The following is a 24,085-nucleotide window of genomic DNA, read 5'->3' as shown; positions in this document are numbered from 1 at the left end:
ACGCGGTCGCTAGAGCGAGGAAGGAGTATCCTAACCCATATCTAGAACATGGAAGCAACAACAGAAAAAGGGCAAACGGGGGAGCAAAGGAGCAGGGGCAGAGCAGAGGAGCCAGAGCAGGGACTGTAAATATCAGGTCCAAAATGGAGCTAGCCTTACGTACAACCCCCATATCTAGTGTCAAATCTGTGCTGAAATGTATGGATCAGACTATGATAAGAAGTTTAAGATTGTATTCGCTGTGTCAAGTATCCACTCAGGGTAACTATATTTTTGGGTGGTTCTTGTATGCAGTATATCTATGTAGGACTTTTCAACAGTATATATGGGATGATTTGATCACCTTTGTGCCAATGATTTGTTATGCCGATGTTATTATTCTGGACTACTTGACTTACAAGCATGTTTTCTGTTTGCAGATGTACATGACAGACAGCAATTAAGCAGGGTAAATCAGGGCCATGCAAAAAGTGTTATTTCCTGTTGCTTTCGACAAACGCCTGAGATGTGAGATCAACGGGACGAGCAGACTACTTGTGGGTCTGTTGCAACAAAACAGTATTAGCTTCTACTATCTGCCACTCCTGCAGCCTTGCATCATCGCTGCGCCGGCTCCTAAACACTGCTTCTCACTTGTCATCCGTGTAAGCTCGCCACTATTCTCCTGTACAAAGATGTCTGTTTATTATCTAGTTAGGACCAGCACATTTCTTCTTGCACCTCTCCTCTCCCCCATTTCAATTTGGATTCAACGTACCCTACACCTTGACTAGACATGGCGGGTGAGCTGCAGGGCACCAAAATCAGTGGGCCTCACTCCACAATGTCTCTAATTTCCACCATACAATCAAGATTATATTAGTACCATGTAATGCAGAGCTAACGAATTATTCACCGAAGCGGAAAGATGGTGCAAGCGTTCACATTTCACGTGGAAGCATGTGTTTTGATCGCCGGAGCTATCATTTGATGGCAGAAGTGAGGCAGGTCTGGTACATTTTTGGTAGCTATCATTTGCTTCAGTTCCATCAGTTGTGCTTGTGCTGACCATGTTGACGTTTGGAGTGGGCAACGGGCCCTGTACCGCCATCCAAAGTGATCAGTTATTATAGGAGCAGTTAACCAGACAAAGAGGCGTATTCAGAGGAATTTTTGTTATTCAAAGGGATTGTTTTTCACGTAGTCCGATAGAAGCACATGACCTGATACTTCAGTCCCTAGTGGTTCCTATTTTTATCCTTAGGTATACCATCTCATTTACAAGTTCAGTTGTGCCATGATCATCGAATTCAGGCCTAACTCTGTATAAATATGGTCGTATGCATCGTTCTGATGCAGAGGCCGGGGAGTCCCCCCTTTTCGAAAAAAAAGGCCTAACTCTGTAAGTTTTGTCTTGTAAGGGGCATGAGCTCTGTCTTCTATATTAGTGGACCTCACTCCACAATGTCTTTTATATCCACCATACAATCAAAATTAGCAGGACCATATATTGAAGATCTAACAAATTATTCATCGACGCTGAAAGATGGTGTGAGCGTTCACATTTCACCGGTTCCATTTGCTTGTAAAAGTTAGGCAGGTCTGGTACAGCATCACTGGGCACTTTTTGGTCGCCGGAGCTATCATTTGCTTCAGCTCAATCAGTTGTGTTCATGCTGATCTGTGAGCATGCTGCCGTGTCGTGTGGGCACCGGGCTCCATCATGCACCGCCATCAGAAGGGGTCATGCTTTAGCTCAATCACTTGTGTAGCCCTGTCAGCTGTCACTACATAGGGTCCACTAAGGCTTAGTTGCTTCATTCTGCTATCATTGATTGATGCACCACCTTTTTCCCCAGCTGGTGCAGCACTTCTCCTCCCCAACCCCTCTCACCTCTTGGCTCTGGCGACCGGCGGTGGGCGTCTCTCTCCCCTCCGGCTACAGCTAGACGCAGCGGGCATCTCTCTCCCATCTCATCACCAGCGACCGGCGGCCGGCGTCTCTCCTTGTCCCAGGTGATAGATAAAATCCATCTCCCTCCCACCTTAGCCTTGGTTACTTCCCATGTGCATCAGTAGATCTGTTCCTGTTTCCGGCCTAGTTAGCGGATCCGCCTCAGCTATATCCCCAGTGCAACAGGGGGCAGGCAGAGGAACTGGAGCAGGGACTGTAAAATCTTAATTCTGATTCTGGTGCAGTATGAGGGCCAAAATGGAGCTAGCCTTACTTACAACCCCCATATCTAGTGTCAAGTCTGTGCAGTAGTGTATGATGTTGTTGCCGGACCAGCGAGAGAGAGAGAGATCGAATGAGGAAGACGAACGCGAGAGACGAGTAGCTTTTGGTGTTGCCGTAACTGCACAGCGTTTTCTGCTCTTTCCTTTTCTTCTTATCTCCGTTACAAAATTGGAAACGACTAACTAGCCCGGCCAGCTCGCTGTGATCCGGATTGGCCGCGCCATCCCACGACCTCCAGATGCACAAGCGCGCCACGCTGACCAGGTTAACTATAACAGAAAGAACGGGAGCGAGATCGTGCGTACAACACGTCCCCATCTTCTTTGTGCATGCTGCATGGAAGTGTCACGTCTGCAGCCATGCAACGTTTATTTTAAGCAGAAAACAAAACTAGCCTATGACCTGAGCTTAGCATGGCTAACATATGAGACCATACTAAGAAGGCTGACTGAAATGGTATCGGCTGTGTCAAGTGTCAAGTATCCACCTATGGGGATTGTATGTTTGATTATGTCTATGTAGAAATTTTTAATACTCCTTCCGTCCGGAAATACTTGTCGCACAAATAGATAAAATTAGATGTATCTAGAACTAAAATACGTCTAGATACATCCATTTCCCCGACAAGTATTTCCGGACGGAGGGAGTAGTATATATGGGATGAACTTGATCCCTTCTCCACCAATGATCTATTATGCTGATGTTACACAATTGTTTTTGTTTATGCCCTGAAGAGGTGTCTTTTCGAGTAATTTCTGATATCTTGATTATGGTGGACTTACCTTATGGGCATGCGCGCTTTTCCGTCTTCAGTTTGTAGTTCATGCAAAAAGAGTTATTTCCTGCTTCCTTCGACAAATGTAGATCAACACAATAGCTGCTTGTAGGCAGTAAAATCCTGAGAAATAGAGACAAAAAGAAGTAGACGCAGACTGTTTGTGGTTTTCTGTCTCTCATTCTCTTCCCAGTCTGACAAGAAGGTTAACTGAGTTTGTATTCACTGTGTCAAGTATCCACTCATGTGGATTGTATTTTCTGCTTGGTTCTTGTATGTAGTATGTGTATGTAGGACTTTTGGACAGTATATATTGGATGAACTTGATCCCCTTTGCGCCAATGATTTTTTATGCTGATATTATCCAGATTTTCTTGTATATATGCCTTGAAGAGGAGGTTCATTTTAAAGTAATTTCTGAATTCCTGATTATTATGGTGGCCTACTAGACTTAAAGGACTGATTTTCTGTTTTCTGTTTGTAGGTGTACATGGTAGATAACAATTAAGCAAGGCCATGCAAAAAATGTTATGTCCCATTGCCTTTGACAACCGTCCAGCTTCCATGTCATTATCTCACCAACTTTCTTGACCTTCCAATACGTGTGAGATAGACACAATAGCCTCTTCTCCTGCAACCTTGACTCGTCGCTGCAAGAACGGTGCTTCTCATTTTCATTTCAAAAAAAAAAACGGTGCTTCTCATTTCTTAAATTGTGTAAGCTCACCACTATTCTCCTCTATTTTTACTCTACAAATATGGCTGTGTGTTACCTTTGTTGCTGCAGCCGGCTAATCTATCTCCTGATTTCCCACTCCAACAGGTTTTTCAACCATTGCTATATTCACTGGTTGTTTCTACCTCAGATCAAGAGGCACTTTCATTGTCGTTTATCATTTATTCAGGTCATTCCCCACTCTGGAAATAGTATTCTTACTCTTTACCATTGTTTTATTTTCTCATTACCATTGCAGATGAATAATTTATCTCATCGTTTCCCACTCCAACAGGTTTTTCATCCATCACTACGTCTAGAAGCAATTGGCTGCAAGAACGGCTTGTGTATGCTCGCCCAAGCATACACAAAACACAGTTTTCCCTCGACATATACACCCTAAAAAATAAATACTGCAATCCGATGGAAGTGGCGTTGGCTACCACTGCCTTAAGCGTTAGCTTAAAATTAGCCGCAACGCCAGTCTTGAGGAAACTCCTTGCTAATGCTTCAACGTACCTTGGAGTGGACATGGCACGTGAGCTCCATGAACTGGAGACCACTATCTTGCCGCAGTTCGAGCTGTTGATTGAAGAAGCGGACAAGGGAAGCCACAGGCCCAAGTTAAACAAGTGGCTTTAAGAACTCAAAGAAGGATTCTACATGGCTGATGAATTGTTGGACGGGCATGAGTACAACCTCCTGAAGCGCAAAGCAAAGGGGAAGGATTCCTTGTCGGCCAATCCATCCTCCATCAGTAGCACTTTTATCAAGCCTCTGTGTGCTGCATCAAGCAGGCTGTCCAATTTGAGCTCTACGAACAGAAAGCTACTTTGCCACCTGAATGAACTGAAGGTTACCTGGCGAAAGCCAAGGACTTCCATGAACTCCTCTGCTTACCAACTGGTTATAATGCAGAGGGCCCCACCATACCATCAGCTGTTGTTCCTGAGGCTACATCACTACCACCTCTGAAAGTGATTGGTCGTGACAATGATTGCGATCATATAATAGATCGTCTTATCAAGACAGCTGCTACTAATGAGTCTAGTACAGCTATGTACTCGGGTTTGGCCATTGTTGGAGCTGGAGGCATGAGAAAGCCCACCTTGGCACAACTTGTTTACAATGACAAGAGGGTAAAGGAATGTTTTGATGTGATAATGTGGGTAAGCATCTCATGTAAACTTGATGTCCGCCGTCATACACAGGAGATCATCGAGTCTGCCTCTGAGGGGGAATGCCCACGCATTGATAGCCTTAATACTCTGCAGCTCAAGTTGAGAGACATACTTCAAGAATCAGGGAAATTCCTGCTTGTGCTGGATGATGTTTGGTTTGAACCTGGCAGTGAGAGGTACTGGGACCTACTGTTGGCTCCTCTAGTTTCCCAACAGGCAGGAAGCAAAGTTTTGGTAACTTCTCGACGTGATAAATTTCCAGCCGCTCTTTGCTGTGAAGAAGTGTGTCCTCTGAGAAACATGGAAGATGCTCAGTTCTTGGCACTCTTCAAACACCATGCATTCTCTGGACCAAAAACCAGAGATCCACAGCTGCATGAACGGCTGGATGATTATGCAGAGAAGATTGCTAGAAGGCTTGGAAAATCTCCTTTGGCGGCAAAAGTTGTGGGTTCCCAGTTGAAAGGGAAAACATGTATGAGTGTATGGAAGGATGCTCTAAATATGAAGATTGACCAATTAAGTGATCCCATGGGATCTCTATTGTGGAGTTACGAGAAATTAGATCCATGTCTGCAGAGGTGCTTCCTCTATTGCAGCTTGTTTTCGAAAGGCCACAAGTATGAGGCTGCTGAGTTGGTTCATCTTTGGATGGAAGAGGGCCTTGTCGATTCATGCAACCAAAACAAGAGAGTGGAAGGTATTGGGAGGAACTGCTTCAACGAGATGATCTCTGTTTCGATCTTTCAACCATGCGTTGGCCCATATTATGTTATGCATGATCTCCTTCATGATCTGGCAGAATCACTCTCCAAAGAAGACTACTTCAGATTGGAAGATGATAAGGTGACAGAAATACCATCCGCTGTTTGGCATCTATCTATTCGTGTTGATAGTATGAAGAAGCACAAGCAAAGTATCTGCAAGCTACATCATTTACGGACTATTATCTGCCTAGACCCCCTAATGGATGATGTGAGTGACCTTTTTATGAGATACTACAGAATTTGAAGAAGTTGCGAGTGCTATATTTGTCATCTTACACCAGTGGTAGGTTGCCAGAATCTGTTGGTGAGTTGAAGCACCTTCGGTATTTGAACATCATCAGAACAATGATTTCTGATTTGCCAAAATCATTGTGTACACTTTACCACTTGCAGTTACTTCTGTTCAATCACACAGTTGAGAGTTTGCCCGAGAAACTCTGTGATTTAACGAAGTTACGACATATTGAAAGGCATCATGATAGTAAAACATACGCGGCATACAGAGAACTGCCTCAAATTCGTGACATTGGCAAGCTAACTTCACTTCAACAAATTGGGCAATTTTCAGTGCAAAAGGAAAAGGGATATGAGTTGCAACAGCTGAGGGACATGAATGAGATTCGTGGCAGTTTAAGAATCACAAATCTTGAGAATGTCACTGGGAAGGATGAAGCCTTAGAATCGAAGCTGCACCAAAAAAGTCATATTTGGGATTTGCATCTTGTCTGGAGTTGCAAGAACAACACAAATGCTGAGGATAGTTTACATTTGGAGATTCTAGAGGGCCTGATGCCATCGCCTCAACTTAGGCATATTACAATTGATGGCTACAAATCTTCGAAACATCCAGATTGGTTACTTGATGCTTCGTATTTTGAGATTTTGGAATCTTTAAGCTTTGTTAATTGCAGCGCATTGCAAAGTCTACCATGTAATATTGAGCTATTTGGGAGTTGCTATTCACTTTTCCTCAACAATGTGCCAAACCTGAAGACATTATCTTGTCTTCCACTAGGCCTTCGAATGTTAGCAGTATACAAATGCCCACTGCTTATATTTCTTTCCAACGATGAGCTGGACCATCATGATCCGAGGGAGAATATCATGAGGACAGACCACTTGGCATCACAGCATGGTTTAATCTGGGAGGTGGATTCAGGATCATATATTAGGTTTGTACTCTCATCGGAATGTTCATTTCTCAAGAAGCTGATGATACTGATGCATGCTGATGTATCACATATTGAAAACCTTGAAAGTTCTCTAGAAAGAGAGAAAGATGGAGTATTGGTAAAAGAGGATATCATCAAGGCATGTATATACTGTCACGAACAGAGGATGGGACTCATCTATGGCAGGAGCATTGGGCTGCCGCTGCTTCTACCATCAAGACTTCGTACACTTACTCTTTCTTCATGCAGCATAACAAATGGAGCTTTAGCCGTTTGCCTTAATGCCCTGGTTTCACTGGGAAGTTTGTCCTTAAGAGAGATTATGACTTTAACTACACTTCCTTCAGAAGAGGTCCTCCAACATCTGACAAAACTAGGCAGCTTGGAAATCGAATATTGCTGGTGTCTCGGGTCATTAGGGGGCTTACGAGCTGCTACCTCTCTTTGTCATGTTAGATTGATTTTCTGCCCTTCTTTAGAGTTGGCATGTGGAGCAGAATGCTTGCCATTATCCCTTGAGAGGCTCTCTATATGGAATTGTGTGCTTGCAGCTGACTTCCTCTGCGCTGACTGGCCTCACATGAATGCTATTGAAATAAGAAATTGCAGAAGCACCGCATGCTTGTCTGTTGGTAGTCTCATCTCTGTTAAATCATTCGAACTTGATAACTTGCCAGATTTATGTACGCTTGAAGGATTATCTTCCCTGCAACTTGAAGAAGTACATTTGATTGATGTTCCGAAACTCATCCCCGAGTGTATCTCACAGTTTCGAGTCCAGAATTCACTCCAAGTTAGCAGTCCTGTAATACTCAACAACATGCTCTCGACTGACGGTTTCACAGTTCCGAAAACTCTCTCTTTTCTCAATTGCATGGACCCATTCATTTCATTAGAAGAATCCGCAAATTTCACAACTGTCAAGGGCCTGGAATTCGTTGGTTGTCAAATAATTTTCATGCCAACAAATCTGCAATGCTTCTCCAATTTGAAGACTCTCGAAATCCGTGGCTGCCCCAACATATCATGTTTACCAGATTTGCCATCCTCACTCCAGCACATACGCGTATTTGATTGTGAACTCTTGAAGGAGAGCTGTCGAGCACCTGATGGAGAAAGTTGGCCAAAGATCGTGCATATCCGCTGGAAGGAATTAATATAAAGTTTTTTGGATTTCCACCTACAAATAAACGGAAAGGTAAATTAATTCCTGCCAGCCACCTTTGCACTCTCAAAGATGTGTTGCTGTATATGTATACTTTTTTATCTTTCAAGTAATCCATTGTTTCCTTCATTTGTCTACTTTAAATTAACTGCAGGTCCAAGATGTGTGCCCTCCAGTGGAGTGTCTCAGGCTAGCTCATGTTGCACTGGCAGGTGCTGATCCCCTCGGTTGGCCCTCTGCTTCGCTGATTGTCATGCTTTGTCCTCTCGCACTCCACCACCTCCTGTCCTCTGGTGCCACTATCTTGGATGCTGAATTTTGTACCCGTGTTGCCAGTTATCACTCTTTTTTTCCTCATGCTATTATCTCTTGTGTGCTGTTACATACTCTTCTGAATAAATGCAACTGAAGGCCTCTTCATCATTTTCTCTCACAATGATATATGTGATGTGCGTCCGCGGTACTTGAGTTTCATACTTGATACCGTGTGCCATGTGCCATGACCATTTTTCTTGCATGACGGAACTTTTGTTGGTATAGAAAGCCTGCTGCTTCAGATCTGCAGGGCATGTGCTCTCTTTATTAACTAGTTGATCATTCCTTGCTCTGTTTATTTATCTCATGTGCTAGGAATGAGGACTTCTGTATATAGCTAGAAAACCTGCTGCTTTTTTTACTGAGGCACATCTGAATTAATGCTGACCGGCGAAAAGGTTCATACTGTTGGTGCACTATTTGGTTCGGTAGCGATCGGCCCTAAAAAATATCCACTCCATGGCCTGTTTATTTATCTCATGCATTCCGAATGAGCACTCTAATTCCACAGAATATGGGTTGTCTGAGCTATATACGACGATGGTTTGGACAGACCTGCATCAGTTAAGTAATCCTTAGTATTACATGAGCACCAGTTTATGTTAGCAGATGACTGCTGCTTTGCTGTTTTCGCTTTCATGAGCGCTCTGTTTTTTCTTTCATAAGTATGGGCGCTCTGTTTTTTCTTTCATAAGTATGGGCGCTCTGTTTCGGTGGTGCTATCAGTGGAAATGTGTACATGAACAAGGTGGACATGCATGGTGTGTCGGCTGGGGGAGCAAATCAATTGTGATGGATGATGGCTCCAGGACTCATGCGTTCATGCTATCAAGATTGCGGCTAAACTTGATAAAGTGCAGATGAGCAATAGCTAATGCTACGAAGACCGCACGGTAATCTCGAATTACCTGAAGAATGAATAGGCTGCTGGCGAGTTAATTGCAAAAAACCACCACATTCACAGTTAGGTTTGCAGAAAACCACCTGGTCCTTAATTTTTTTGCAAAAGCCACCGCATTTCTGTTAAACTTTTTGTAAAAAGCACTGATTCTTGCTTTGCCGCATTTGATTGTGTTTTTGACAGGTGGAGCCCGCTAGTCAGGAGCTGACTTGGCAAAAATCGCCACGTCTGCTTCTTGACTGAGTCTTCTTCTTTCTCCTCTCTTCCCCTCTCACACACATTACAACAAACACTTCGTGTGCGTGCACTAGGAGGGCCGGCTCCTTGCCGTCGACTAGGCTGGGGAGAGTGGTGCCGCCAGACGGAGAGCAACCGCCACTCGTGTGTGGTGTAGGAGGATCCGTTGTTGCCGGCCGTGCCGAGGCCGAGGTAGCCGCATGACAGCGGCAGGTCGTAGTCGCTGGCCGGAGCGGCCCAGATGGCGTGGCGCGTGGCGCGCGCCGCCGTGGTGGGTAGGCCGTGCTGAGCCTGGATGATCGCGGCGGCTAGGTCCATGTCGTCGGCCATGTGGGCGTGGACGGAGAGCTGGGAGATGCAGGGGAACTCGTGGAGGTCCAAGGACGCCTGCGCACTAGGCTACGATGCTCCTGACGCCCCCAGAGCCGCCGGCGGGAGCACAAAGTGTGGGTCCATGGCGCTGCCCTGCTTGATGAAGAAGGTGGACACCTGCACCGGGGTGATGCCGAAAAGGAGCATGGCCACCCAGATGGGCACCATCGACACCACCAACTTCGTCTCCTCCACTTGCGTCACCGTCGCCAGCCGCCATGCCCTGCGCAGCCTCTCCCCTTCGTGCTCCACAATCGCTGCCTTGTCCAGACACCAGAGTTGGTCGGTGTGGCAGAGCAGCCTCTGTAAAACATAGTGTTTGGGAAACTGGCTCGACACCCTAAAACGGGGTGTGGCTATCTCATTATATAGATGTACCAAGAGGTACAATACAAGGCATGTACAAGACTACGTATATACAGTCTAACACCCTCCCTCAATCTTAACTGTAGCCTGAAGTACAAAGTAAGTTAAGATTGCGCCTACAGCCTACAAACTGTGGTTGTGAAAGAGGCTTCGTGAAGATGTCAGCAAGTTGATCTTTAGAGGAGATGAACTTGATACAAAGTAGTCTCTGTGCAACACGTTCTCGAACAAAGTGATAGTCAATCTCGATGTGTTTCGTCCTAGCATGAAACACCGGATTAGATGAAAGGCATGTAGCGCCGATGTTATCACACCACAGAACTGGAGGATGACCTGGAGAGACTCTCAGCTCTCGCAACAAAGACTGTACCCATATGATCTCAGCGGTAGCATCAGCAACAACTTTATACTCAGCTTCAGTACTGCTACGAGACACGGTGGCTTGCTTGCGTGCATTCCAGGCGATCAGGTTAGGACCAAAGAACACTGCATATCCCCCCGTGGATCGCCGATCATCAGGACTTCCAGCCCAGTCCGCATCAGAGAAAGCCGAAAGTTCACAAGACGGTGCAGACTGAAGGAGCAGACCATATGAAGCAGTAGAAGAAACATAACGCAGGATGCGCTTAACTGTCGAGAGATGAGTGGTACGAGGTGCATGCAGATACTGGCACACACAGTTGACTGCATAAGAGACATCAGGTCTGGTGATAGTGAGATGTTGCAGACCACCAACAAGACTGCGATACTCAGTGGCGTCATCAGTGGAAAGAAGATCTCCATCAAGGGCAGACAACCAATCAGTGGCAGACATCAGAGTGATAGCATGTTTGCATTGGAGCATCCCAGCACGGCCCAACAGATCCATGGAGTACTTTTTCTAACTCAAAGTCAACCCAGTAGAGGACCGTGACACCTCCAATCCAAGAAAATAATGCAGAGCACCCAAATCCTTGACAGCAAATTCCTCACCTAATGCAGAGGCGATCGGCAGCAGCATTGGAGGAACTAACAAGGATGATATCATCAACATACACCAAGAGATACATCGTCACCTCAGGGCGCTGAAGGAGAAACAGTGACGTGTCATCAGTTGAGGGAATAAACCCAAGAGCCCGGAGAGCAGAACCAAGACGAGCATGCCATGCACGAGGCGCCTGTTTAAGTCCATACAACGCCTTGACCAGACGACAGAGATGATGCGGACGCGTAGGATCAACAAAACCGGGTGGTTGACGCATATAAACCTCTTCCTCAAGAACTCCATGGAGGAAAGCATTCTGCACATCAAACTGACGAAGCGACCAACCACGAGTAACGACAAGAGACAACAGTATACGAATAGTAGTAGGCTTGATAACTGGACTGAATGTGTCTTCATAATCAAGACCGTACCTCTGCTTGAAACCCTTGGCAACCAGCCGTGCCTTGTAGCGCTCAATAGAACCATCTGCATGTCGTTTGACCTTAAACACCCACTTGGAGTCAATGATGTTGACGCCAGAGACCGGAGGAACAAGCTGCCAAGTACCATTTTTCAGCAAGGCCTGAAATTCCTGCTCCATCGCAGCACGCCAGTGAGGAATACCCAATGCAGCCTGAAAATGATGCGGCTCTGCCGTGGGATCCGCAGCAGCATGAGCCACGCATGCAGCAAGCCACGCCACCGTCCCGTCTTTGCGTTCCTTAGGGCAAAAAACACCAGACCGGCTGCGCGTGTGTGGTCGATCATGAACCACAGCGGGCGGTGCTGGCACCACGGGGCTTGCCACAGGCGACGAAGGCGTCGTGGCCGAGACGGGGCTGGAGGAGCCAGGGTCAGCAGACTCAGCACCGGCCGAAGATGCCAGGACGGGGCTACCAAACCCAGGCGACGACGTAGCCGAGGCGGGGCTGGCCGGCGCAGCTTCCGTGGCTGCTGGGCCGCCTGCTGATGGGCCCGACGAGGGCAGCGCCTGTGGCCTAGCGGGCGAGCCAGGCGAGCCGGGCGCTAGGCCGGGCGACCCGATCGACGGGGCGGGTGACCCGGGCGCTGAGGCGGGCAACCCGGGCCAAGGAGCGGGTGAGCCGGCCAACGGGGCGGCTGAGGCAGATGCAGCCGCGGGCGAGCCGGCCAACGGGGCGGCCGAGGCGGGTGCATCCGCAGGCACTACCGACGCTCGCGGGGCGGCTGTGGACGCATCGGGCTGACGGGCATGACCCGCCATGCATGGGCCATGCATAGGAGCAACGTGGCCATCATGAGTGTCGTCCAGAACCTCATCATCCAGGAGTTCAAGGCGGGCACCGCGTCCAATACCTGCAGCATGGTTAGGAAGCAACACAGGAGCATTTGCAACATCCACAAATTGGTCAGACGAAGGTGTACTGGAGTGCACAGGTGGTAAACTAGTGGTAGAGTGGTTCGGAAGAGCACGAAACGGGAACACATTCTCATCAAACACGACGTCACGAGAAATGTAGACACGATTGGTGGGAACATGAAGATACTTGTACCCTTTGTGAAGAGAACTGTACCCAAGAAAAACACACTTCTTAGACCGAAACTCTAATTTACGCTTGCTGTAAGGCCGCAAGTGCGGCCAACATGCGCATCCACACACTTTGAGAAACGTGTAGTCTGGAATATCACCGAGCAAGAGTTCAAGAGGGGTTTTCATTTTCAGTAGTCGTGAGGGAAGCCTATTTATCAAGAAACAGGCGGTGGAGAAGGCATCACTCCAGAACCGAAACGAGACAGAGGCATGAGCTAGTAAAGTAAGTCCAGTCTCTACAAGATGACGATGCTTACATTCAGCGGTGCCGTTTTGCTGATGTGTATGCGGACAAGACACGCGATGCAAAATCCCAAGCTTATTAAAAACGAGTTGAGGTTGTGATATTCACCCCCCCCCCCCAATCGGATTGAACATGAATAATCTTATGCTTAAGGAGATGCTCAACGTGTCCTTGGAACTGAATGAAAACATTAAACACATCAGATTTACGCTTGATAAGATATAGCCAAGTAAACCGACTGTAAGCATCAATGAAACTGACATAGTAATTGTGACCACTAACAGATGTTTGGGCATGACCCCATAAATCAGAAAACACAAGATCAAGAGGATGTTTCACAACACGACTAGACTCTGAAAAAGGTAGTTGTTGACTCTTGCCCTGCTGACAGGCATCACAAATAGTTTCAGCACTCTTATTGGACACAACTGGTAGTTCATGGCGATGCAGCACATGACTAACTATAGGAGCAGCAGGATGTCCAAGGCACGCATGCCAGTGCGTAGGCGACACACGAACACCACTGAACACGTGAGGAGAAGACGGCGTAGGAGATGCAGACGGTGCGTCAAGTGCATATAAGCCATGGCGAAGGCGACCACTAAGCATAACGGCCCTCGTGTCCCGATCCTTGATAAAGAAACGAAAAGGGTGAAACTCAGCAAGGACATTATTATCACGAGTAAGTTGAGGAATAGACAACAAACTACTCGTAGCAGAGGGAACTCGAAGGACGTTAGAAAGATGCAGTTTGCGAAAGTTGTGTGCAAGAAGTGATGCCTGACCAACATGGGAGATGCGCATACCCGCTCCATTGGCGGTGTGCACCTGATCATGTCCACGATACGTTCCTGAACGGAGAGCTTGCCCATCTCGCTGGTGAGGTGATTCGTCGCTCCTGTATCCATGTACCACGCCAGATGAAGGGAGTATGACTGGGTGCGCCCGTGGTCGTGCCCTGTCACCGCAGCTGCAACCTGCTTATCATTCCCTTTTCCATTGTTGATAAGGCCAAGGAAGCCTTGCTTGTAGCGTCTGTGGCAGCGAGAGGTGAGGTGACGATCTATGCCACAAAGCTGACAAGCCTGAGGAGTGCCGCAACTGGAACAACAAGCAACCGGGCGACTCCCTCCTGTGATAGTCGGCGCGTTGCCCCGCGAGGCCTCTGACGGGGAAGCCGGTGGTTTGCCACCTGATGGGGCCGGCTTCTGAGGGTTGCCGCGTGTGGCGGCGTTGGCGGAGACGAAGCTGGGGGAAACACGGCGCGCCTTGATGCGCTGCTCACGCCCAAGGAGGCGCGCATAGAGCTCACGACGCGGGAGTGTATCATCTCGACCATGGACGTTCTCAATGAGATTATCATAATCATCATCGACATAGGGTTTGGGAAACTGGCTCGACACCCTAAAACGGGGTGTGGCTATCTCATTACCGTCTAACAGCCTCACCCTGCCGTCCTCCTCCTCGTACAGCTCGTCGGCGTCGGCTGGTAGTTGAAGGCGTCGCTTCATGACCGCGGCCACGAAAACACGCAGTAACGGCGTGAGCAGGCTGCCCTACGGCACCCTGTAACGGTAGGTCCGCCCACCCCACGAGGTAGACAAGGAGTGAGCAGCCCATGACGGTGGCGAGGAGCACGGTAGCGGCACCCTATCCGACCCGCTCCTGGATGTAGACGACGACGGTGACCCCAAGAAGCACCCCTGAGTAGAGCGCGCAATTCCACCAGTTGAAGTAGGACATCTTCTGCGGCCGCTCGCCGGTGTGCCGTCGTCCAACTGGTGGTGGTGAGCTCCGGCCACTAGCCCTCAACGTGTTTGTTGTAATGTGTGTGAGAGGGGAAGAGAGGAGAAGGAAGAAGACGTGGTCAACACGCACAAGTGCCGACTTTTTGCCAAGTCGGCTCCTAACCAGTGGGCCCCACTTATCAGAAAAGCGATCAAACGCGGCAAAGCAAGCTATCAGTGCTTTCTGCAAAAAGTTTACAGAAAACGCGGCGGCATTTGCAAAAAAAATTAGGGACTAGGCGGTTTTCTGCAAACCTAACCACAAATGTGGTGGTTTTCTGCTTTTAACTCTGCTGCTGGCAGAAGAGGTAGACATGAGCATGAAGGAGTTTAATTATTAAATAATTCAATGCGGGAAATTTAGCTACAAAAGTTAAGCACCTATCCATTAAGGAGACTAGTTGCTAAGATTTTTAATACATTTAGCACCTCATGTAAGCACCAATGCATGAGAAGTGGCATCAGAGAAGTATGCCTGAGTGAGGATACCTCCTCCTCTCCATTCGGGTGGCGTGTCCGGTGACTAACCCCCATCCTGAAGGACGGTCCCTTGGTACTTGACGAATGTGGGTTTGAGCCTTCATAGGCTATCAGGTTTAGGTTACTGTGTGTGTACCGGGTGGGAGATAACCTCGGCAGCGAGTGAATCAGACACGAGAGGAGCGCACAATGTTCTAAATCAGCGATAATTCTTCAAAATTCTTATGGAAATAATTTGAATCAAAAACACTGGTAGTATTTGTTTTAATAAGAATTCAGTGCTCCAATATTCTTATATTTTTATGTCTCTTATGCATGCATCATTCTCATTTAGCTTTTTTTATTATCCTCAAAGTTTTATAACATTCTATATCAGAATTAAATGTCACATATATAAAACATCAAACTCTACTACACAAAGAGGACACGTGGTGGCTACAGTATATAGCGCGCAGCAAGGGGTCGAGGCTGGATTCAGTCTCTAGAGAGTCGTAGATAAATGGAGACAACCGCCACCACCGTCCCGGCCCCACACCTTCTCAATGATAAGATCGACAATTTTGGCGAGACATGACGCAACACACCCTTGCTTCTAAGGTGCACATCTTTGCTCCCCCTGTCACACCGGTGGCTTCCCCGCCTTGCCGTCCGCACCCTGCGCTCGCCCGAGGTTTTGCAGTAACACCTCATCGCAGGTTAGTCATCTGCTATTTACCCAATCGTTCAAAAAAAGATTTGTTTACGCCAAGAGTTTCTTGTCGATTTCCTGATCGTGCTTAGCATCTACAATTTAATTTTGTTTTGCTTATGGTTCTAGGTGAATCCACCTTATCTACTTAGCCAAGACAGCTTGCCTAGGACTAATTCAACATAAAATCAATCATTCTAACATATTTGTAATAAACTTTTTTGCTTCAAAACTATCCATATATTGTAACTAAATATATGATATTTATATAAATTGATATATCTTTCAGTAGTTTTTACATACAACAAGTGTATATGAACGATAACATGACTCCGCTATATATTAATAGACATTTTAGCATATAATTCTAATATACATTATTGCCAAAATTCATCTATTAATATGAAATGATATTATGTCGCAAAAACTATATTATTTAATTTGGCATGTTAAATCTCCCGTTACAATGTATATTTACCATAGGTCTAGGCAAACCTAACGTATCACATTACTACTGAAATTAGTTAATGCCCTTAATGTGTTGCAATCTGTTTATATGTATATATTATGTGTTTCTATATTTTAGTATCCTTTAAATATCTCACAATTTCAATTTTATTCGACAATGTTAGATTATAAGAGTGTAACAAATAACTTGATAGAGGCTTCAAGAGTGCAAGACTATCAAGCTTAGGTCTAACTAAATAGAGAACGAGAAAGCTAAAATACAGTCGGTAGGAATTCTGCGATAGATCCGAACGACTCTGCCGCCGTCCGATTTGTTTATCGCAACCTTTCTGTTAATCTCGTGGACGTCGCTTTCAGTAACACGTCCAAGCATCCATGTCGCTTTCACTGCCCAGGCATGCATGTCCCAAACAATCAAGCACGCACATGCATGTTCCTTCAAATGCGCGCCCATGCATGCATACGACCAGGGGCGGAGCCAGCTATATGACGAGGTTTGGCAGGCGCCATACCTCAAATTTAGCAAAAATACTACGTATATATACTATACTTGTCTGAAGATTTGAGCTGACTTCAGTTTCGTCAGTTTGGAGGAGGAGAACACTCTCAGAGGCGCGTCGAATTGCCCATGGCCCAATTATCCTCCCAGCAGCCCACCTAGCTACATGTAGCCCAGCTCCAGCCTCTAGTAGTCCAGTTACGCTACAAATCGAGCCCGCTGATGGAAATCACGCAGAGACACAACCGCAATTACAGAATAGGAGCACGATCTAGCTCTCGGTTACGGGGATTCCGGCGGTGACCATGCTCGGCGAATGCGGCGGCGGCGGGTGGCACTGCAGCGAATTAGGTGGCGAGTGACACACCCGGGGCGCAGACCCAAAAGCGACGAGCTTAATGCCTCTATGTGCCAACGACGGTGAGGCCGGAAGCAATGACGTCAGGTCAGGATCCTGGCCGTATTGGTTCTAAAATTTCGTACTTCCTGTGTTCATTTTTTCAGTCCATACACTAGTAAACATCAATTCTTTTTTATAAATTCGATTAGTTGTTTTTATGGGAATTCGATTAGTTGTTGTGTGATCTATGATCAGTGAATTTGTTTTTCTGATCTATGAAGTAAGTTGTGTTAAAAAAGGAATCTACTATGTAGTAACTAGAGAGATTAATAAGCAACTTTAGAAATTTTTTTTGGAAGAAAGCTTCAAAGAACACTAATTCAACACCGACAAACGTTTATGTTTTGCAATGAACAATTTGTGAACATTTATGTTTTCGATTTTCATTCTAGACTTTGAATACCCATTGAATGTGGCACTCCTTACAGCTATTCTCCAAACTCGCGGGCCTGCATAGCTTCGTGTGATTCTTCCCTGGTTCCGACCTGCTGTCCCTAGCCGGCTAAGTGCCAAAAGATCGAGTAAGGCATCGATCAGAGAGCAACCGTGTGAGGTTGGAAGTGTCGGGCCGGGCATGGCAGCGGCCACGGGCGAGCGAGGCAGAGCACGAGCGGCACATAGTTATATTGTACATTGGTCTTTCCTTCGTGAAATCCGCCACACCTATAAATTATTCCTGCCTTCGCCACTGATACGACTTGGGCCTGCGTGATGCGTCATTGCTGCATTGTTGTTGCGTCCGTGCTATATTAGAGCATATACAGCCGGGCGCCCGCAAACCCTCCTTAAACGTTCATGCGGATGGTTCGATCAATGTCACAAAAATGCTGGACGTCTCAACGTCCAGATGGATCGGCACTCCTCATATCTAGTTCAAATATGAGGTTGATAAAGGGACGTCCGGGCGTGGCCGGGTGCGTCTGCCACGTCGGACCTGGCTCATGCTGGCCCACCTGATCCCACATATATTCCTTCTGTTCCGCTTCCGGACCAAACCCTGGCCACTCCACTCCACTCCACTGTGCCATTCAAACTCCCGTCTGACGATCTTCGACCTTCTCTGGCATGGTGGGCAGTGAATCCGAGTCCTACACCACCAGATCCGTTGACCATGAGCTCATCCCATGTGGCCCAGAGAGTAGATGACCATACGGTTTGTGCTCCGCCGCTCTCGGGAGGAGGTCACGCAATGGCAGCACTCGGGGTCCTTCCATCCGGAACCTATTGCATCTGCACAAATGGTGCATGGATCCACCGGCAGGAGGCCATCACTGCCTCACCGGAGGCGTTGAGGTCTATCTGGCGCCCGAACACGGTGGCGTATGCGCAGCCCTTCTGTTGGCACGTCGAGCTATAGGACGCACCATGGGCGTCCTCAGACACAAACATGGCGCGGCGTGCCCCCCGTGCGAGGCAGCGAGCGTGGGAGGCAGCCATAGCTCTCGCGGCGGTGGACGTTGGCGAGACAGAGTTGCATTCTCCAGCGCCCTGTATGGTGCACCAGTGCAGGCGCCGCAACCCCGTCGTCATGACGTCGGCTCCTCCTAGGACAGATCCATCATCAATCTCACATCCAACGGCACCGTCCGGGTTGCGGGCCCCAACGAGGAAGAGTAGGACATGGAAGACGGCGGCACCTCGAGTCCCGTGAGCCGGTTCATGTGAAGAGCATGGTAATTTACGCATCTTACACCTGATAACTTACGTACAAACACTATGGTAACTTTGGCAGGGGTGGGGGGTTGTTGTAATACACCTCCGATAATTTCTGTGTGAATAGCATGATAATTTACGCACCATAGATAATTTCTGTGCAATAGTTTGATAACTTATGCACAAACACCGTGATGACTTTGAATGGGGGAGGTGTTTAAAAACATCCCCAATAACTTCCGTGTAAATAGCATGGTACTGTATGCACCGTATACGTGATAACTTACACATAAATACCACGGTAACTTTTATCCGGGGGTGGTTGGAGGGCAGGAAGTTGTTTGAAAACATAGCCCCCCCATAACTTTTATATAAATATCATGATAATATACACATCGTAGACTTGATAACTCATGGACAAACACTGTGATAACTTTTACCCCGGAGGCGAAAGTTGTTTAAAAATATACCCTTGATAATTTATGTGTAAATAGCATGGTAATATACGGACTACAGGCATGTTAACTCACGCACAAACACTACGGTAACTTTGTCATGGAAAAAATAGTCGTTGAAAATGCACCACGGTAACTCATGTATAAATAGCATGATAATAGACACACATCCGACACGATAACTTACTTAGCTCAGGCCTAATAACTATTTGTAGGGAAAAAAAAGTCGGCAGAACATATCAACAAGAGATGTAGTTTTGAGGGTCTTGTCGAGATGAAATTTTTATGTGAAAATGAATTTTCGATCGGACCAACAGTTTTGAGCTATAAAACATTTTGAAGTTTCAAAGAGGGGAGAACTAAGATGACATTAATTTTTTTCTATCTAATGCGTGCATGCATGTGCTTGTGAAGAGAAGGTTGGAGGAACTTTTTTTCTGCACCGATAATTTCTATGTAACAACATGATAACTTATGCACTATAGACATGGTAACTTATGTAGAACACGTGATAACTTTTTACTAGAAAAAAAAGCCATCGAAACATATCAACATAGGATCTAGTTTCGAAGATCTCGTCGCTACAAATCTTTTATGTCAAAACAGTTTTTCAATCGGAGCGACGGTTTGAGCTACAAAACATTTTAAATTTTTGAATTTGATGGAATATCTGCTGACATCAGCAATTTTGTCCTACTTGCATGCATGCAGCAATTAGGGAAAAATAATATTGAATGCGTACACCTGATAGATATACTACTGGATTGATCGTTCGGATCTTACGCTAAACTCCGGTCGACTGGAAATTAGCACAATCCAATAGAGAATTCAAGAGTGCTTGAGGTCACATTACACTTATTATTCTTGGGGCTTAGTTTATTAGTACCCTGGAACTAAGCAAATCGCTGAAAAATGGCTAGAATAGTCTTATCACAGACGGCTACAAATGAAATGTATATTACATACAACTTTTTAGTTTCAAGAGTATATAAGGTATCACAAATGTTTCTTTCCTTTTTTATTATTATCAAAAACCAGACGGACAATGGACATGTCCAAAGGTGAAACAAGACTGTGGTAGAGGTAGGGCATGTGAATATATAGGAGGTTAAGCCGGTCTTGAGTTCAGGTAACAAGATGACTTTAGTTCTCATGTAAATAGCGATCGGCAGTAAAAATATGAAATATACACTCCATGATCTGTTTATTTATCACATGCATTCTGAATGAGGACTCTAATTTCAATATATGGGTTGTCTGAGCTATATACGATGATGGTTGGGAAAGGCCTGCGTTAGTTAAGTAATAGTATTACATGAGCACCAGTTTATGTCAGCAGATGACTGCTGTTTTGTTGTTTTCGCTTTTATGAGCGCTTTGTTTCAGTGGTGCTATCAGTGGAAATGTGTACATGAACAAGCTGGACACGGTGAGTCTGTTTAACATATTTTCAGGCACGTACCTCATTTTGCCGGAGGCTGTCCATGCATACTTGAGCATGGCACCTGCTCCAGAGGCTGAGCCGGAGCCACCACTTGACCCTTATCAGCAGTCTGTTTATCAGTGGAATCCAGAGGAGATCGCTATCCGGTGGCACCCCGAGGACCCTCCTTAGTACACCGGGGAGAGTAGCTTCGATCCATGGGCATAGACCAATTTAGGCCAAATACCGACATTACATTCATGTTCACACACTCATGCCAGTTGTCGGTGCTCATACTTTTTCATTGTAATATCCATGCTAGTTTATTTTCTGTTTTAAGTCTTCTTCTTATATGTTTGAAAACCCTTAAGAAAAACCAAAAAAAAATAGTTGTAGCTTTTAGCTAGTTTACTTTCCATGCCTGTAGCAGTAGTAATTAAAAAGAAAACCCAAAAAAGATTTCTCGTTCTTCTTTTGCTTGTTGGGAGCTTTCTCGTGTAAACAGTTTTATTTCTTTTCTTTTCTTTGGGGGTCGAGAGGAGAAGACCATGATGAAAATATTGAAGTGGCTCTTATATGCATTATTGTTGATTTAACCAAGAGCCCATATTACCTTGTCTTCTCCCTTATATTAAATGCTTGCAGATTCCAGCTTAGTCCATTGCACGTACACTATTATTATTATCCACACTGTTCGGCCGTGCAAATGACAGGCAATAATGAAGATATATGATGGATTAATTGAGATAAAAGAAGCTGGTATGAACTCAACCTATCTTGTTTTTGTAAATATGATTAGTTCATCGTTCCTGATTCAACCTATTATGAATGAACATGTCTGCAATGACAATTAAAGATTATAGTTGCTTATGCCATGCTTAATTAGCTAGGAGTTCTTTAAGAACTTGAGCAGTTAGATCATGATCAAAACCTAATCCACTTTTAATAGTATTGGCTTTCCTATGGACTCAATGTGATCTTGGATCACTAAACAAAATGTGTAGAGTCTTGAAGCTTTGCCAATATGCATCCTTAGCATCCTGAGGGGTTCACACATCACATCCAATCCTGACCTAGAATGGACTTCCTGAAATATACTCAAGGAAAATATTAGTCCAACAAAATGTATGTTGACATAAATTACCAAAACCATCAACGGAGTGGATGTGCTTTCAGCCCGGCGTCAATGAAAAATTGTTCTTAAGCAACATTATGACTTTTACTACACTTCCTTCAAAAGAGGTCCTCCAACATTTGAAAAAAAAAACTTTACTTATTGTGCATCCAATGTTGTTGGTGTTAGGTCTTTAGGAGGCTTACGAGCTGCTACCTCTCTCTTATATCTTTGATTGTCTTTATGCCCTTCTCTAGAGTTGGCACGTGGAGAAGAATGTCTCCCATTATCCATTGAGAGCCTCAGTATAGAGAATTATGTGCTTGCAGCTTACTTCCTCTGTATTGACTGGCCACACATGAATGCTATTGAAATAAGAAATTACAGAAGCACCACTTGATTTTTTGCTGGTCTCGCCTCTGTTAAATCATTCATATTGGAGCACTTGCTAAATTTATGTATGCTTGAACGAGTATCTTCCCTGCGATTACACAACGTGCATTTGATATATGTTCTAAAACTCATCCCTAAGTGTATATATCTCATATTTAAAAAAATGTCCATTCACGAAAAAATAGGTTTTCTCACATAGGACACGATCTTAGGTGACAGAAAAGTGGTGTCGTCCAGATTTTACTTTTTGTGACGACGCTTCAGTTACGGTGGAGCTGATGGCCAAAAAATGCCACCAAACCATTTTTAGTGATGAAAAAGGGTTTTACGTGACACATGTGAACCGCCGTACACAAATCATCCATTTTGTAGTGACGACAAAGGGAGAGTGGATCATCGAGGTTGAACAAACAAAATTGATATACACATGTTGTAGGTGATGCATCATGGGATCAAAGCACATAAAAAAATATACACAATGCTCATGATACTACTTTAGATATGATTTTTAGTTTTTTGACACGAGGTATCTACTTATCTATGCTCTTGACAGGTCTCACTCAATTCTCCCTTTGTGTTGTGGCAAGATCAAGCGCCGTGTCCAGCACTCATTTGACAGATGGTGGAACTGTCCTCCCATGCTCGCTATGATGCCACACATTCCCTTCCATCTAAACTGATCAACATGTTTCCATTTTGGGATGGAAAGGATGGTAAATATAACTATTTATACTAAGGTTTTATGTGTACCAATTTTTTCGTATCACAATCATTGCAATATATTATGGTAAATTTAAACTAGATTGTATAACAAGAACTACATTTATTTTAAATACATTGCACCTTGAAAACATATTTAAACCAAATCCAATTCGATGTGAGAAAAATATATCTTCTGGAGTTAGTTTGTGATCGTTCCATATGAAGTACTCCCTCTGTAAAGAAACATGAGAGCATTTATATTAGTAAGATAGTGATCTAAAAGCTCTTATATTTGTTCACGGATGGAGTAGTATATATTTAGGTGTGTGATTTCTTAAATATCTCTGTAGATATCTCTATAGCCCAGCTACAAGAAATATCTTGATAGCGGTTGTCGGCGTCCCAACAAGTGATGTCGACACTGATGACTTCTCAATTAAGATAGGACTGCATCAGAGGTCAGCTTTGAGCCCTTATCTTTTTGTCTTGGTGATTGATGAGGTCACAAGGGATATATAAGGGGATATCCCATTGTGTATGCTCTTTGCGGATGATGTGGTGCTAGTTGATGATAGTCGGACGGGGGTAAATAGGAAGTTAGAGTTATGGAGACAAACCTTATAATCGAAAGCGTTTAGGCTTAGTAGAACTAAAGCCGATGACATGATGTGCGGTTTCAGTACTACTAGGCGTGAGGAGGAGGAGGAGGTTAGCATTGATGGGCATGTGGTGCCTTAGAAGGACACCTTTCGACATTTGGGGTCAATGCTGCCGAAGGATGGGGGTTTGATGAAGAGGTGAACCATCAAATCAAAACCGGATGGTTGAAGTTGCGCCAAGCTTATGGCATTCTCTGTGACAAGAGAGTGCCAGAAAAGCTAAAAGGCAAGTTCAACATCGTCCGAAGAGAAGCTTATTCAACATCGTCTGAGATGGTTTGGGCATATTCAACGCAAGCCTCCAGAAGCTCCAGTGCATAGCGGACAGCTAAAGCGTGCAGGAATGTCAAGAAAGGTCGGGGTAGACCGAATTAGACATGGAAGGAGTCTGTAAAGAGAGAT

At 45.4% G+C, this 24,085-nt stretch overlaps 1 pseudogene; it reads left to right on the top strand.

Annotated features, from left to right (window-relative positions):
- Nucleotides 1-1,853: 1,853 nt before the first annotated feature.
- On the top strand, nucleotides 1,854-8,416 carry LOC119288297 (annotated as a pseudogene).
- The last annotated feature ends 15,669 nt before the right edge of the window (nucleotides 8,417-24,085 follow it).

Source organism: Triticum dicoccoides, chromosome 4A (assembly GCF_002162155.2).
Source record: "Triticum dicoccoides isolate Atlit2015 ecotype Zavitan chromosome 4A, WEW_v2.0, whole genome shotgun sequence".
Taxonomy (NCBI): Eukaryota; Viridiplantae; Streptophyta; class Magnoliopsida; order Poales; family Poaceae; genus Triticum; species Triticum dicoccoides.
The sequence above is the reverse complement of the archived record's forward strand: the minus strand, read 5'-3'. Positions and strand labels throughout refer to the sequence as shown.